Source organism: Melospiza melodia, chromosome 18 (assembly GCF_035770615.1).
Source record: "Melospiza melodia melodia isolate bMelMel2 chromosome 18, bMelMel2.pri, whole genome shotgun sequence".
In the NCBI taxonomy this organism is placed as follows: Eukaryota; Metazoa; Chordata; class Aves; order Passeriformes; family Passerellidae; genus Melospiza; species Melospiza melodia.
In genome coordinates this window covers 15,774,024-15,790,785 of record NC_086211.1, presented here as the reverse complement: position 1 = coordinate 15,790,785, position 16,762 = coordinate 15,774,024, and the positions used below count along the sequence as shown (strand labels likewise).

Here is a 16,762-nt window from a genome sequence, read left to right as displayed (position 1 = left end):
ACCACCACTGCAAAGCCCCTCTGGCAGGTCAGGGGCTGAGCCCCAGGCCCACAGTATCTGCCAGGAGCAGAACAACCAAATTCTGCTGCCAGGAAAACCACACCAGGCCTCAAGCACATGCAAAATAGGAAGCAGAGAGAGTCCTGATGCTCGCTCAGGTTCCTGTCCCTCCAACTCCACCCCAGCATGATGGAGTAGAAGTCTGAGAGCACCACAGATGAGCTGTGCCATGGTTCCCTGTGAGACCCCAGTGAGGCCAAGCCCCTCCATGGGGCCCCTGGGGGTGCTGGGCACAGCACAGACCCCAGCTGGGGAGCGTGGCCAGGTGGGTGCTGGCACACACACAGAGCAGGAGTGCAGCTCCTTGTGCTGTGAGGATGGGGACGTGTACCCCACACACACCCCACTCTGTCCCCCATCACGCCCTGTCCAGAGGCACCCACAGCAGGGCCTGGCCCTGCCCCGAGGCCCCAGGGCATGGCAGGAGCTCCCAGAGCACAGCATGGCACCTGCTGCTCCGAGGGTGCGCAGGGCAGGCTGTGCCCAGCACAGGGGGATGCCCATGGCCGGCGGCACCGGGACAGACAGACACAGAGCCACCAGACCTGGCTGTCACCAAAGCTCTTGCACCGCCACAGCCCTCTCCTCCTCCTGCTCCTCCTGCTCCTCCTCCTCCTCGGGCTGATCCTTGTCTGTGCACCCTGCGGGGTGGAGGGCAGGGGGCAGCAGCGCAGGGTGGCCCCACCGCTGTCCCTGTCCCCGCGTGTCGGTGCCTCTCGCAGTGTCCCTGTCCCCGCGTGTCGGTGCCTCTCACAGTGTCCCTGTCCGCGTGTCCGTGCCTCTCACAGTGTCCCTGTCCGCGTGTCGGTGCCTCTCACAGTGTCCCTGTCCCCGTGTCGGTGCCTCTCGCAGTGTCCCTGTCCCCGTGTCGGTGCCTCTCGCAGTGTCCCTGTCCCCGCGTGTCGGTGCCTCTCGCAGTGTCCCTGTCCCCGTGTCCGTGCCTCTCGCAGTGTCCCTGTCCCCGTGTCCGTGCCTCTCACAGTGTCCCTGTCCCCGTGTCCGTGCCTCTCGCAGTGTCCCTGTCCCCGCGTGTCGGTGCCTCTCACAGTGTCCCTGTCCCCGTGTCCGTGCCTCTCGCAGTGTCCCTGTCCCCGCGTGTCGGTGCCTCTCGCAGTGTCCCTGTCCCCGCGTGTCGGTGCCTCTCGCAGTGTCCCTGTCCCCGCGTGTCGGTGCCTCTCGCAGGAGCCGCCGGGGCTCGGGGCTGCCGCTGGAGTTTTGCTCTGTGGTTGCCAGGCAATGGCGAGCTCCAGCTCCAAACAGCGGCAGCAGCACGGCCGAATGCTAATCAGGCCCGCAAGAGCGATCCCAAAGCTTCCCCTTGCCAGCCAAAGCCACGGAGAGCTCCCACCAAAGCCAGCAGGGAGAGGAGGACCCCAGCTTTTAAACAGGCAGGGACCCACTGCCACCAAAACATAACCAAAAGGGAGCTCTGGCCACGCCAGCAAGATGGGGATGTGGTTCTTGGTGGGTGACCCTCTCCATGGCACGGAGATGTTGGGTGGTCACCGGTGCAGCGGGGAGGCTGCAGCCACCCCAGGGCACACAGGGTACAACAGTCTGTGTGTGTGACATCCTGGTGCTCAGCCCAGGACACACAGAGGCCTGAGGGCAGAGCTGGGAGCACACGAGGAGCAGCTTCCATTTGGGGTGAGAAGCTCCTCGGGAACAGCTGGAGCTGTGCCAGGGCAGGTTTAGGTTGGAGACAGGAAAGGTTCTTCCCCCAGAGGGTGCTGGCACTGCCCAGGCTGCCCAGGGAATGGGCACAGCCCCGGGGCTGTCAGAGCTCCAGGAGTGTTTGGACAATGATCTCAGGGGTGCACAGGGTGGGATTGTTGGGGTGTCTGTGCAGGGCCAGCAGCTGGACTGGATGATCCTTGTGGGCCCCTTCCACCTCAGGAGATTTTCTGGTCCTGTGTTTCTAAGATGTCACCTGCCCTGGTGCTGACTGGCAACATGCAAGAGCTCTGAGCAGCCCCACTGGGTGGACTGGGGACAGCCCTGGCTGTCCCTGCTGCTCCTCTGACCCCACAGCAGCACGGAGCTGCAGCAAAGCCCACAACTCAATGGCCAGACACCAAACTGGGCTGATCCAACACTGGCACAACCTGCCCAGATAGGTGGTGGATTCTCCATCCTTGGAGACATCCAACACCCACTGGACATGGTCCTGGGTGTCCAGGATAATCCAGGGTAGGTGATCCTGCACTGAGCAGGAGGTTGGGCTGGGAGATCTCCAGGAGATCCCCAGATCTCCCAAACCACTCTGTGCATTCCTGAGGTAGCAGAGAAATGAGCAGGGCAGTAACTGCTGAGGGTGAGTGATGGCACCTGAGCCATGGGAGCTGTCCTGCAAGCCCAGAGCACACCCAGGAACAGCTCCACCCCTTCCAGCACAGCATTCCCATATGATATTTCCTTGCTTCCTTAAACTTGCACCCAAAACCCAAAGTGTCAGGGGAGGATGGATTGGTTTCAATGAAGTTCATGAGTCACAGCAAATTCAGTTCCTTCTGCTCTCTGTGCTAGTGGGGATCACAGAGAACTGCTGATACTTAAGGAGAAATCACCCACAAACAGTGTTCTCAATGCCATTGAAACAACATCTGGATAACCTGCACCCCACATAGCCAGACCTTCCACCCAGCCACAGTGGAGATGTCCACGGAAAAAGCTCCCATCAATGCCATAGCCAGTGGAAAACGAAGATTTTAGATATCTGAGATAAAACAATGAGGAACTATGCAGAGAGATTAAAGAACCCCACCAATAAACTGGGCAGTGGTTACAGCAATGATGAGCCAAAATTACTAATTTTAATGCTCATGAAGAAAATAGCAAATAAGGAGGAAAAGCAGAATTTCAGCAATATGTCCAAGGAATTGGGCCCCGAGGAAGACCAGGAGCTCTGACTCAGCTGGTGGCTGTACCACCACTCCAAAGTCTGCCCTCCAGCCATTTCTTCCCACTTTGTGTCTCAGTTTTCCCATATTGCTCAGGCACAGCCCTTTGCCTCCTCACCCTTTCTCCAGAAGAGAACAGGACCGTGCCCAATAGGCAGGTGGAGCTGCACAGGTCAATCCCACCATGCTGCATTTCTCTCTCCCAAGCAAGGCGGCCATGGATGCAGAGGGCTCTGGGAAAGTGTCCAAGAAGGCACAAGAACCACCAGGGAATGGAGCAGAGCTCACTGGAGCCTTTCCAAGGGCAGGGGCAGCACAACGTCCTGGTAGGAACCAGAGCACTGAGAGAGCTCAGAGCCCTGCCTGGGAATATCCTCCTCACAGGGGGATTGGTGAATGAAGAGGTTCATGAGGGATCCCACAGGGAATGGGGGAGGCTGTGGGCAGGACTGCCACGGGCACTGCCGGCTGTGCTGTCACACACAAGGGACAGCAGCAGGGCTGGGACAGTGCCACCAGTGCCACCAGGTACCACAGCCTCTGCCACCCCCACAAGAGGGGGAGGTAAGGGAGAAGTGGCCAAGGGAAGCTGGGATGTAGGGAGGCAGGGTCAGGCAGAGGGAACACACATCCTGGACCTTAGGGAAAGTGTCCTGCCAACACCTCCAAGGAGGAGGGACAGAGCAGGTTTTACAGCACTCACCAAACAAACCAGTGTAGAGGGGACAGGCCCTGACCTTACTGGGAACTGGGACTGGCTTTTCTTTTCCTGCCTGGTCCTGAAGCCTGGGAACTGAAAGAGGCAGAGGAGCAGAAGGGGGCCTGGTGTTTTCCTGTGCCTTCTGGGAGGAAAGATCAATTCCTCCTGGACTGAGAGGGATCTGCAGGCTTCTATCAATGCAAATAAAGAATAAAAGCTCAAATGCCAGCCTGTGTGCATGCTCTGCTCCTGGATGGTCTCCAGACTCCTGGAGCAGTGACTGCTTGTGGCTCCTGTGCATCCAGGCAGAGCTGAGGATGGCAGAGAGGTGCAACTACAGGGTGGCTCAGCTCCCAGAACAATCTGGGAGCCTCACAGCCCCCCAGACACCTCCTGCTGCTGCTCAGGGCGCTGGGAGCCCCCAGCCATGCTGAGGCAGAGGGAGAGGAGCATCACCCAGCTCTGAGCCCTGTGAGCCCCACGCTGCAGCGTGAGTCACCCTCCACTGGGACCCACTGCTGCTCCTGCTTGCTCACTCCACTGATGACTCAGGCCTGAGGAAGCACACTTTAAGGCCCTTAATGAAATAATTTTTTATCAGCTTGTCTTTCTAAAACAAACACCTCAAGCAAGGCCTGCATCCATCTCCTCCCTTTTGTCTGAGGCACCGGGGTGAGGGACTGTGGGCATGGGCAGCACAGAGGCACCCGTGGGGGCAGGAGCAGCCCTGCTGCCCTGGCACATGGCACTGGGCAGGGCAGCCCCCGAAACTTCCCAGAGCATGTGCTCCATCCCTCCAGGGGCCCAGCAGGGCCAGGAGAGGAAGGTGGGACACAAGGCTGCTGTCCCAGATGATGCTGCACATCCCTGGAAGTCTCCAGGGCCAGTTTGGATGGGGCTTGGAGAAACCAGGGATAGTGGAAGGTGCCCATGGCAAGGGGTGGGACAGGATGAGCTTTAAAGTCCTTTCTGACCCAAACCACTCCTTGATTCTATGAATCTGGGCCAACAGGAATGCTTGAATTTGCTTGTTCAATTTCACTTTTCAGGCACTAATTGAATAATTTTGTGAGTTCCACAGTGCAGGTAAGACAGCAGCCCAGATTCCCCAGGCCAGCTCATCTGCCCAGCCAGCCCTGCTGGTCCCCAGGCAGAATTAGCACAACATGCTGCAGACAGAAATGATGAGTGACTTAAAGGAGTGTGCTGAATTTCAAAATTCAGCCATGCTAGGAAGATTACAGACCTGGGGTTGGAAACAAGGATGTTCATGGAGGGGCTAAGACAGAGGTATTGTTTTATTTATTTCTCCCTGCCAGCAGACATAAATCCTGTTGTACTTTTTCCTCCCATAAATGTTGCCAAGCATAATCTTGGCTCATCTTTTTTTCTAGGCAGCGTCCCTGGGAGAACAAAGTTATTAGCAAGGCTGAAGAAGCCTCATGCAATTATTTAGCAGCTATACCAAAATAATCCCCAAAGACCGGTGGCAGCTCACAGGTGGCAGCTTTCTCAGTCACTCCAATAAAATCTGGCTCAGTAACTCCCAGCGTAATCAATGCCCACACAAACAAACCAGGGGAAAACTGAGGGATGACTGATTTTTCCATGCTAGAAGAGGATCCTGCAAAGCAAGCTCACCAGCATTGCTGGCTGCAGGCTGTGCTGCCACCCTGCCACTGTCCCCTGCCAGGACCTCAGTGTCCCTGAGCTGCACCTGGAGCTGGGCTGGGCAGACCCCGGGGGGATTTGGGCACAGGCAGGAGGTGCTTGGCCCCAGGGCAGGGCAGGGGCTGGGGACCATGGCTGCACAGCCTGTCCCCCATCCCTCCTGGCTGTCACCTGGATCCTGGTGGTTCTGCTCCCAGCACAGCCATTCCCCAGGCTCTGTGTATCTGCAGCATGCTGCAGTTATGAGTAATCAGGAGGTGATGCCTGACTGTCGGAAGGGGAATAAAATTCAGAGCCTGGGATGTGAGTGGTTGTTTGGGAGGAGGAGGAGGAGGAGGAGGAGGAGGAGGAGGAGGGAGATGGCAGCCCCCAGCCCAGCTCACAGCATCCCCCCAAGCCAGGGCTGGAGCAGGGCCAGGCTGGGTGCTCCAGGCAGCCCATGTGCCTCCAGCCCAATGCAGGGGCTGGCTGGGGAGCCAGAGGGCTCTGGGAATGCTGCAAGGCTGCCTCCCTTCTGTGGGCACCCACCCCACCTGCCCCCAACACTGCACTGCTCAAACAGCCCCAGCCCCACCAGGGCCTCGAGCTGATACAGCCCCAGGCAGCCCCAAAGGGCCAGATGAACCCTCAAACCCTAAAACTCGAATTTCAGGTGGCATGAACCAGATTGCTGAGCTGAAAGTCACAGAGGTAACTCCTGCCTCCAGTGTGGGTGCCAGCCTGGAGGGAGCTCCAGGCCACCAAGCTGGGGGCAGCCCAGATTCCCAAAGGCCATCCTGGATGGAGAGCAGATCCTGCTGTGTGCTGAAGTATGGAGCACAAGGAATGGAGAACTGGGGTGACCCAGCAACACAAATCTGGTGGCAGCAGAAGGTCAGGTGGGGCAGGCAAGTGCTGCCCAGATGAGAATGGCTGGCTCAAGGAAAGGAGGGAAGAGGACACAACCCTCTGGCAATCACAGAAGGGCCTTTGTCAGAGGGTGGGATTGCGGCAAGGCCAAAGCACCCGTGGGAGCACGGGGAGGGTGTGAGCCCTCAGCCCCAGCCTCTCACCATCGTGACCCTGCCCCTTCCTGCCTCCAGTGCAAAGGATCTGAGGAGGGGGTGGCAATGCCCCCCAGACCCAGCCAGGGAGGATGCCAATGGCTCCAGCATGTTCATTCTTCCACAGCTCCCTCATCCCAGCTCAGAGCAGGAGTCTGACCCAGCTCCCACACGGGCCTGCAGACAGCCCTGACCCCGTGCATGCACATGGGGCAGTGATGCACATCCAAGCTGGGCTTTGAGTCCAACAGAAAGCGAAAAACAAGCTGGAGCCAGAGAAAATGGGGTTTGGACCACTGAGGGGGGAAGGAGGAGGGAATGTGGCTATGCACACACAGTGCACTGAGGCAATGCAGAGAACAGAAGCACGGCCCTGCAGAGCAGCAAACCCGCACTGGGGAGCTGGGGAGCTCCCGGGGCCCTCCAGGCCCCTGCCCAAGACACCACAGAGCCAGTGGGGAACAGGGGCTGTTTCTGTGTCCCCCTGCTGCCACAGCCTTGCTCAGACACCAAGCCGAGCCCAGCCCCTCACAGTGCCAGGGTGTGTGAGCAGGTGAGCTCCACCCTGCTCCAGCCCAGCTCAGCTCAGGGGCAGGGGCCATTCTGCCACCCCCCTCACAGCTGGGACCCAGGAGGGGAGGCCTTGGTGCTTTTCTAGGGCCTGAAATACAAACATGAACCTGGTTCTTTGGAAAATTGGGTGACCACCAAAGGGTGCTGGCACTGCCCAGGCTCCCCAGGGAATGGGCACAGCCCCGGGGCTGCCAGAGCTCCAGGAGTGTTTGGCCAGCACTGCCAAGGATGGCCAGAGTGGGATTGCTGGGGTGTCTGTGCAGGGCCAGGGGCTGGACTTGGGTCCAGCTCTTAGGTCCAACCTGGATCCAGTCCCTGTGGGTCCATTCCAGGGTGTTCCATGATTCTGTGATCCCCACCCAGCCTCTCCCTGAGCCCCAGGACAGGGATGGGAAGGGCTCTCTGGGACAGCCACATCTCCAGCCCCTCACTCCAGAGCACGTCTCTGCAGCTCAGCCTGGCCCTGCCAGCAGGTTGTACACTCCTCAGGGCCAGGCCAACCAGAACAGTGCCAATTTTCCCAACATCATTAATTCTGTTTCCTCTTCTCCTCCAGCTCAGAGCTCACCCCTACAGGTGCAGTGCACAGTGGAGCAGGATCTGTGTTGAAGCAGAGCAAGGAGCCAAACCCTGGTTCCACAAACCATGCCAGCATGGCTCCAGGGACCCCACACCCCCTCCCTCAGCAACTGCACCCACAAAACTGGGCTGCCTGCAGCACGGACCCACAGTGACTTGGGGTTCCTTGCCTGCCTTTCTGCGGGAGGAAAAGCGAGTCTGCTCACGAGCATCTGCCAGCACCCTCATTAAACAAGGTTTTGCACTCCCTCCTTGCCTTCCCACCCCTTGCAGCATCTCCCAGCCCTGCTCTCCCCAGCTGAGCCTCTTCCCAGCCGCGCTCCCCGTGCCGAGGGGAGCTCACCCACGAACCCCTCGCAGCTCACACCACGCTACGGCTGACCCAAGCTTCAAAGCATTTCTGTGCTGAGAGCTCATCCAGGAAACTTTGTGTTGTGCCCTGCTATCGCAGTGCTGCATGCCTGCAGGGGTTCACTGATGCACAGACAGCCACGCAGGCAGCACGGGCTCTGTGCTGGAGCCTCCCTGGGCAAGGAGCTCCCTGCCAGGCCGCCACAGCCACACCTGCACTTGCTGCTGCTCCGCATGGAAGAACTTGTCAAATTGCTGGCAAAACCAGGGGAGCTTGTAAACCTGCCACCTCCACAGCCCCCAGGGGGACAGGCACGCACAGGCCTGGCACCCTGGCTCTGTGCTGTCAGCCACCAGCCCTGCAGAGGGGCACAGGGGGCAGAACGTGCCAGGGAGCTGCAGGCACAGGCTGCAGTCACCCATGGCCTGTACCTGGTGGGCTGCACACTTCCCTTCTCCACCTTATTTTTCCTTCTTTTTCGTGATTAGAGCCTGCAAACCATTACAGCAGCTTGGAGCACATCGGGAAGGAGCTGTGTTTGGGTTTAAGTGTTTGCAGGATCAGGGCTGAGCTGTGGAGCTGAACTTGCTGCTATTTATAGAGGGAAGCCCTGAGCACAGCACGTGCTGGAGGGGAGCGTGGCCGGGCCTGTGTTCCTGCTAAAACCTGGTGGGTTTTTTATTTTGCCTCCTTTTGGGGATGTCAGCTTCCTGATCTCATAATTGCATTCATGTGCTGCCTGGTATTTACAAATGGTTTTGTTATTTTTTAATCTTTGGGCACACCAGGTCATAAAATCCCAGACTGGTTTGGGTTGGAAGAGACCTTGAAGTTCATCCTATTCCACCCCCTGCCATGGGCAGGGACACCTTCCACTAGACCAGGCTGCTCCAAGCCCCATCTACCCTGGCCTTGAACACTTCCATCCTCCTACATGTTTATACTGGTTTATAGGTGAACTTCTATCTTTCATCACTGGTTAAAAAAAAAAAAAAAAAAAAAAAAACAACAGGAAAAGAAGCTAGATCCGAGTAGTAACCTCATCTCCCAGGACCTGCAGCTAATTAACCACACCCTGTGGTGCAGAGTGCACTTCACACACGGCCCTGCTGCCCGCAGCCTGCCTGGGTGTCAGCAGCCTGACAGCAGCTCTGCCCTCCAGCCCAGTTAATTATAGTGTGGGGAGCAAACGAGGGTGCCCTCCCTGCCCTGCCACCCCTCCCTTCCCCTCCCATCCCCTCCCGTGGCTGCTCCCCTGTCGCTGCAGCCTCTGACAAAGAGGATGAGGATGCAGGGCTGCAGCTCAGGCCCCCCTTCCCTGAGGCTCCCGGGTGAGCAGCACAAGGATGAGTGGCCCAGAGATGTGTCAGGGGGTGTCCAAGGGCCCTGAGCGCACCCCAGGGGCACCTGGGCAGGGAGCAGGGCTGCCACCACACCCCACAGTGGCCCTGCCCCGCTGCAGAGCCAGGCTGCTGGTCCCACGCCACCCCTGCTGTCCCTCCAGCCACCCCAGCCCTCCTTGCACAGAGCTCTGCCTCTCCCTTGGCTCTCCTGCTGCCTCCATGCACCCCCAGCACTGGGTCTGGGGGAGCCCCTCCAGTCTGCTGGAAAACCAAGGCCATGGGAATGTCCCTCTCCTCCAGCAGCCCCTCGAGGGGGACAAGGCACAGATGTAAGAGGAGCAGAGTGGGACCCACCTCCACTGCCTGGGGTTTGCTGCCCCACAGGGGAGCCTGGGCACCACAGACCCCCCCACAGGCAGCAATGCTGTCATCTCAGAGGGCACAGCCAGGACCAACAAAGCACAGCACCCTCAGGAAGTGTCCTCTGCCATCAAAGCACTCCTGGGGTAACACACGTGGAAAATGGGGAGGATCTGAGCAGAGCAGGACCAGGGGACATGGTTGGTCACCCAGCACAAGTTATGAACACCCACAGCACACATGACACCTGCAGGGACATGAACAGAACCCAGCCCTCGCACAAGACACAGAATTCCACATGGCTGGAATGGGTTGGAAGTGACCTTAAACCTCATCCCACGCCCTGCCATGGACAGGGACACCTTCCACTATCCCAGGCTGCTCCAAGTCCTGTCCTGCATGGCCTAGAACACTTCCAGGGCTCCAGGGACAGCCACGGCTTCTCTGGACAACAGCAGCCACCCAGAGCTGAAGGCACCATTGCAGAGGAGCTCTCTCATGCTTTTGGCCCTGCAAGTGGCTCCCCAAGGTCACAGCATCTGACTCAGTCAGTGTCACTCAGTGAATCTCCACTCCCAGGAATGTGGCTGCCACCACAGAATGACCTTAACTGCTCCCAGCCCTGGGGGAAGAGCAGGGCTGTTTGCAGAATGACATGCCTGCCACAAAGCAAGGATGCTCCTCACAGCTGGCCTCTTCATCATCCTCCTCTTCCTCCTCAGCAGCCAGCACTGAGCCCAATGCATGGGAAAGCTGCTCCTCCTGCACTGCTCTTGCCTAGGGAGCTGATGGGGCTGGGCAAGCTGGGTGCTACAATTTGCTCCTGGGGTGCTGCCTCAGCTTTATCTCAAGGCAACAGCAGCTAAAATATGATTTGGTCAGAACAGGGACAGATGTGACTCAGAGGGAGCACCTGAGCTCCACAATACAGAGCAAATCCACTGCTTAGACACAGCAGGAACCACTTCACTACCTGGGTAACACTGAAAGGTCTGTTCTGAGCACTCCTTTGCCACCATCAATTGTCCAAAGAAACTCCTCTAGGCCTAGAAATTCACTTTGACTCTCAAGTTAAAAGTATTTGTTTAAATAGGGCTTGTAACATATCAACTAACCCATATCAGAGCAGCAAGCTCTCTGAAATTCATATGAAGCTGTGGCTGCCCCAGACCTGGAAGTGTCAGGTTGGAAGGAGCTTGGAGCAACCTTGGATTGTGGAAGGTGCCCCTGCCCATGGCAGGGGGTGGAATGAGATGAGCTTTAAGGTCCCTTCCATTCCAAACCACTCCATGGTTCTAGGATAATATGCCGCAGGTTTTTGGGAGCATCATCAATGTGAGCACAGAAAAACTTACAAGAACTTTATCTATTTTGGTTACAGGCGAGGCTTTAAGAAGAAAGAGCCCCCGGAGCTTTGCAGATTTCTCCTGGAACAGCCTTTCCTGAGCGATGGAGGCACTGGTTCAGTGCTGGCCACACATTTCTCATGTAGACAGGGGGGAAGAAGGAGCCAGGGGATGAGGATACCCCTCCATCCCCACAAAGCACACAAAGCCACCCCATCTGGTAGGAAGACTGAGGTCAGCAGTAAGGTGGGGACAATGATGACCTTGCTATGTCCCCAAGTCCACCTTCCCAAGTGGAAAGGGAGTGGGACAGGCAGTCCCTCACTGCATCCATACCCTGAGCACTTACAGAGGCTCCAGCCAGCCAACCACCACCACTGAGGAATCAAAGTCCATAAAGGACGCACAAGACACACTACAGAATAAATTGAGTACATTAGAAAAAGCCCAGAGAGGAAAAATAGATTTTTGGAACGTGTTCTCAATCTCATTAATTGGGAAGACAGCCTTGGAGGGGGAAAAAAATGATTATATCCTCCCCAAACCATTACCCGCTCTTCAGAGTGTATCATATGAAAACAGTTATATAAAAGAATAAATTATATTTGGAATGGCAAGAACCCCAGAATAAAGCTAGGAACTCTGATGTTCCCATATAAAGATAGGAGACAGTTATCTGTTCCAAATTTTCCAGTTTTCTGCTGCGCCAATTCAAATTCACTACATACCAGCATGGCCATATAAAGGGGACTCCACCCATGTGAGCTTGGAAAGAGCAGTAATCCCCCAAACTATCAATTTAATGTATGGGGATAGAAAATGAGGGAAGAATGTACTCCCAGAAGGAGCGCTCTGTTAACGACATGGCACAGGGCTCCAGAACGTGCACACAGCAATATCATTTACAGGGACCTCTGCCTTGGGAGACCCGGCTGAAATCGAGATTTCTGCACGCAGACGCCATCGATGCTGCAAATTAAATGTCCGCTTCCAGATCCAATGTGAACTTTATTTTTGTTTTATTTTCTACTATTTGCTCAGTGTCACGTTTCTTGGCCGGCACTAGGAAATCATCTCTTCCTTGGGGGTTTTTAAATTAATTTTCAGCCCATCTTGCCCGGGCTGTCCCAAGCAGCAGAGGAGTGAGGATGCCTCAGGGCAGGGCTGGCACCAGGCAGGGCGCTCTCAGCCTGACCCCTGTGGAGGTGCTCCAGTCCCAGCCTGAGATGTGGGTGCTGACCCCACGCAGGAAACCCCACATGGGCAGCCTCAAGCTCCCCCTTACCCTGCCCTGGATCTGAGGTGGATAAAAATCCTCCTTTTTCCTGGATTTCTGCAGATGCAACACAGCACTGGCAATGCTGTTAGCATGGGCACATGGCCCTGGTGTGGGCTGGGGCACAGCAGCAAGGGGCCAGTGACACAAACATGGGAGGCAGGATGTGACCCTGAATCTGCCCACACACTCCTGAGCCCCCAGGAATGTGTTGTCATGTTTGAAACCACAATACAAGCTGGTTCCTTGCCTGAACTACACAAACAATACACAAAGTGCAGGTGGTGCCTTTCCAAGTTTTCTTTCCTGTTTGGAGCTCCTGTGCCTGTTTGGACCCAGTGAGTGGCCCAGCAGCTCCATACTCCTCCCACCAGACCTGTGGAGCCACTGCTCACACCAGGAGGCAAGAAGACAGGAAGGATGGTTAGGAGATGGAAATATGGGCCAGGAGATGGAAATGAGGGCTACAGCCCATCTTTCATCAGTTTTTAAACCAGTCAAGGGCTGGCACAGAGAGCCCTTGTCACCAGTCTGAAGCTTCCAGTCCCTCTCCCTGGAAGTGTTCAAGGCCAGGTTGGACAGGTCTTGGAGAAACCTGGTATGGTGGAAAGTGTCCCTGCCCATGGCAGGGGGTTGGTACAACATGAGCTTTAAGTTTCCTTCCAACCCAAGCCATTCTATGAAGAACCAGTCTGGAGAAGAAATTATTTTCTCCAGCTCTGCCAATCTAATAAAAATCATTACACAACAAAACAACAAAAAAAAAATAAAACCTGAAAGCTAAGAACTTTCTAGAAAGCAGCTCTGGTCGTGCCCTGAGAGCCTGCTGGGGACAGCAGCTCCAGGCCCCGCTCCCCTGCGCCATCGGCACCGCGCGGCGCCAGCGCCCTGGGACGGAGCCGGCAGCCACAGCCAGCCCTGTCCAAGCCATCAGGATGGATATGCAGATAAACCAGGTCACAGAAGTGTTTCCATCCCGGCCAGACAGTGACTAAGAGACGGCATTAATTTGTTCCTCAGCCCAAGTTTAACTTTTCAGACCAAGAAGAGCCAAATGGTCGTTCCAAGTGAAAAAATACTGCAGGATGCATTCCTTTGCCCTGTCCCAGGAATACCCAGGGATTCATGATTTCAAGATGGAGTTGACAGCTCTTTCATATATCACTAAGAATAACAAACCAACCTTTCTGTTTTTCTTTTCATTCCCCAAATGCTATTTACTGGTTGCAAGAAGCCACATGTCATGTTCACATAGCGCTCTGGGAAGGTGGGGCTGGACGAGCTCCACATGCTCTTAGTGCAGCACTTCAAACCACCACAGACAACAAAAAGTTGTTTTACTGGCAGTCCTGCTGCCAGCACGGAGAATGAAGTGTGTATGAGGGAGCATCCACCTTCCACCCCTTTCTGGACTCACTGTCAAGGCTCCTGGGAGCTTTACCAAGGATGTGAGACTGAGAACCCAACTGACAAACCCTTTGGAGCTTGAAAGCCCTTCTGAGTTTATTCAGAATTTGGTAATCTGCTACAGCAGCTGTGTCTGTTGCCCTGCCTGGTTCAGACAGTCCCCACATCACAGCAGGTACAGGGTAGCACCTCCGTGCCAGGGCAGGGAGGGACCCACATGCCCAAGTGAAGGGACAGCAGCCCAATGCCTCACTGCAGGGCCCAGTGATCCCAACACCACACAGAGGGCTGGGTATCACCAGAACCTATCACACAACAGCCTTTTTTAAAATGTTTGCCTTTTAGGGCCTCCAGAAAATGGTGTTTTCAATGGCTGGGCTCAGAGACTCATCCAACATCATGCCAAGATGGTGGCAGTTGTGCCCAGGGAGAGGCATCCCCAGCCCCACTGGTGCCCTCCTGTCCCTGGGCTGAAGCTGCAGGGCATGAGGCACCACAGGGTCCCTGGGATGCCTCACACCACATCAAAGTACTTGTTCCTGCAGGGAGAGGAGATTTGATGCTGTCAGCCTGGCCAAGGGCAGCACAGCAGAGCTCTAAACAAACACTGCCACAGCGCTCACGTCCAGCTCCGTCCACAGATGGAGCAGAAGGGATGCCCATGACGTGATACAGCCTCAGTAAATCCTGCCAGAGAGCTCAGACCACATCCTACCCACATCTTGTTTTATAAAACCATGTGCTGTCTCACAGCAGGTCAGGTCAGGGCCGTGCAAAGCTTTCAGCCCCAGCATCCCTCTCCTGAAAAATTCCCTACCAGCTCTGCTGAGGGGCCGTGATCCAGAGAGCCAAATCCACCTCCCTGTGGTTACCCAGCAAAAGGGCTGGTACCACACACTGCTCCTGCCCCTTTGGAACCCAAACAGTCCCTTCTCCACCACTCAGGACCTGGGAACCAGTTTTAGTCCACAGCCAAACAAGCTTCAGGAATGCCTGTGGGACAGTGATGGGAGAGCCCACAGAGGCCCAGCCCCATGAAGGACCTCAATGGCAGCCCACTGTCACTTGGGGGACAGCATGGTGACAGTCCTCACTCCCCCTGGACATGGAAACCAGGGGGACAGGACCCACCTGGTCTCCAGCAAAACCCTGGGCAGCTCCAGCCGAGCTGGGTTGATGTGGGAGGGCAGCCCAGCCCAGCATCCCCGGGCACGGACAGACAGACAGACAGACAGGGGCTCTTACACTGAGGCAGGGCATCCTCCCGGCAGCCAGGCAGTCAAAGGGCTGTGCTGAAATGCAGGGGCCACTCAGGAGGCAGGTGACACATGCTGCGTGCAAAAGGCACAGCTCCAACCTGCCGGGGCTTTCGGGGCTGGGCAGGGCTCCTGCTCCTCCCCGTGCCACCCACAGCCCTTCCCTGTGGCAGCTGCTCCCGGTCCCACCCTGCAGCTCCTGCCATGCCCTCCCGCTCACCCCATCCCACCAGCTCCAGCTCAGAGGGCATGGCAACCCTCCAGACCTGGGGTAAGGACTGGGCCAAAGCCCACTGAGCCATGGCTCAGCCACAGCAGCTCGGGGCTGGCTGCCACAATGGCACCGGAGGGGTCCCTCCTCTGCTGTGCCCCTGGTCAGGCACAGCCTCCCACACACAGGGGTCTGGGCAGAGCTCACCTCTGCACTCCACAGGGCAGCAGTCCCCCAGGGTGCTTGCTGAGCCCTGCTGGCCTTCCCCAAAGCCAGAACCAAGAGTCTTTATGAACCTCGTGAAAAAAACAACCGCCTTGAATGCATTTTGGCTTTTTCCCAGTAAATCTCTTTGGTACCCCCCCAGTCTGATGTGCAATCACTCACCATCTCTACAGCACTCAGAGCTGCACAGAGGTCCCTGCTTCTCCCTATCGTTCTCGTCTTCTCCTTCTGTCTTCTCTCCTTGTCCTCCTCCTCTCCCAGCCGGGTGGCCAGGCAGGGCAGCACCTACTCCAAGATTCCTATCCGGCCGCCCACAGCCTCTCCCAACAATTACAGGCCTCTGCAGCTGTCCCAGGTAAGCAGCAATGACAGACCTCGAGGCAACTGCATGGAAATGTCTGTTCAGAGGCAGGGTTACCTGTCCCAGCCAGCTCCTGCCTGGAGAGGAGCATCCTGCACACCCTGGCAGCATGACAACCCCAAACTGGATGGAGGGAAACGAAATGACACCAACATGTCCCTAGAAAGCAAGGGTCTAAGTATTTTCTGGGGTCCCTGCATCATTCCAGCGGCCCCACCCCAGTCCCATGGCTTCTTCCCAGGTCTGTGGGGTTGGGGTGCCCACCCCAAAAGCTTGCTGGAGCCCAGCAATTGCAAAGACAGAGCAATCCTTTAAGGCCACATCGACATCCAAAGGTTATTGGTGAAAACCCAAAGGACAGTCCTTGGCAGCCACACTCAAAATGTGGGTGCTGGGGCACTGGGCAGTGCAGGGCAGAGCCCTGGGCAGTGGCTGCAGCAGAAGCCTCAGCCCTGAGGTCAGGGTGCAGCTGCTCCCCAGAGAGGCACAGCCAGGCAGGGGGGCACTGTGTGATGGGCTGTGGCTACACCAAACACTTAATCTCTGACTTCTGGGTGTGATCACAATGAAAGCCCAGAACCCCCATCCAAAGGACAAAGCTGGGAATTCCCAACTGCAGCAGACACCAAGCCCACGCTGCTGACACAAGGCACAAGAAACTTACAGCTCCTCTCACCACAAGCAGCAAATGACCTTGTTCCCCCTGTGCCATCCCTCAGGAGCCACTGAAGGCATCACCTCCCTTGCCTTATCCCTGTGTGATCCCAGCCCTGCCCAGCAGCACCAGCCCTGCCAGATTGAACACTCGGCACAGACTCAGCCCAGCTTCCCTGTGCTTTGCAAACAGCAGCCTCTGACCTCAGGAGGGGCATGTGCCCCAGCAGGGCCCGTGTTTCCCACTCCCACAGTCTGTCCATGAAAGCCCTCACACTTCCCTGCTGAGCAGGACCCCCAGGACCCCCTGTCCCGTCCACCCACTGCAAGGAGCTCCCTGGTCACTGCCTGCTGCTCTGCCTGTGTATTGTAGGGACATGTGGCAGATGGGCACACCAGGGAGGATGCAGGAGGCCCTGGGCCAGCACAAGCTTGTGGCAAGTGA

The 16,762-nt window shown here is 56.7% G+C and overlaps 1 protein-coding gene across 3 annotated transcripts in view; it reads right to left on the bottom strand.

The window, feature by feature from the left end:
- LOC134426367 (ankyrin repeat and fibronectin type-III domain-containing protein 1-like) overlaps nucleotides 1-16,762 on the bottom strand; it is a 253,598-nt gene that overhangs the window by 78,140 nt on the left and 158,696 nt on the right. The window lies entirely within an intron of this gene.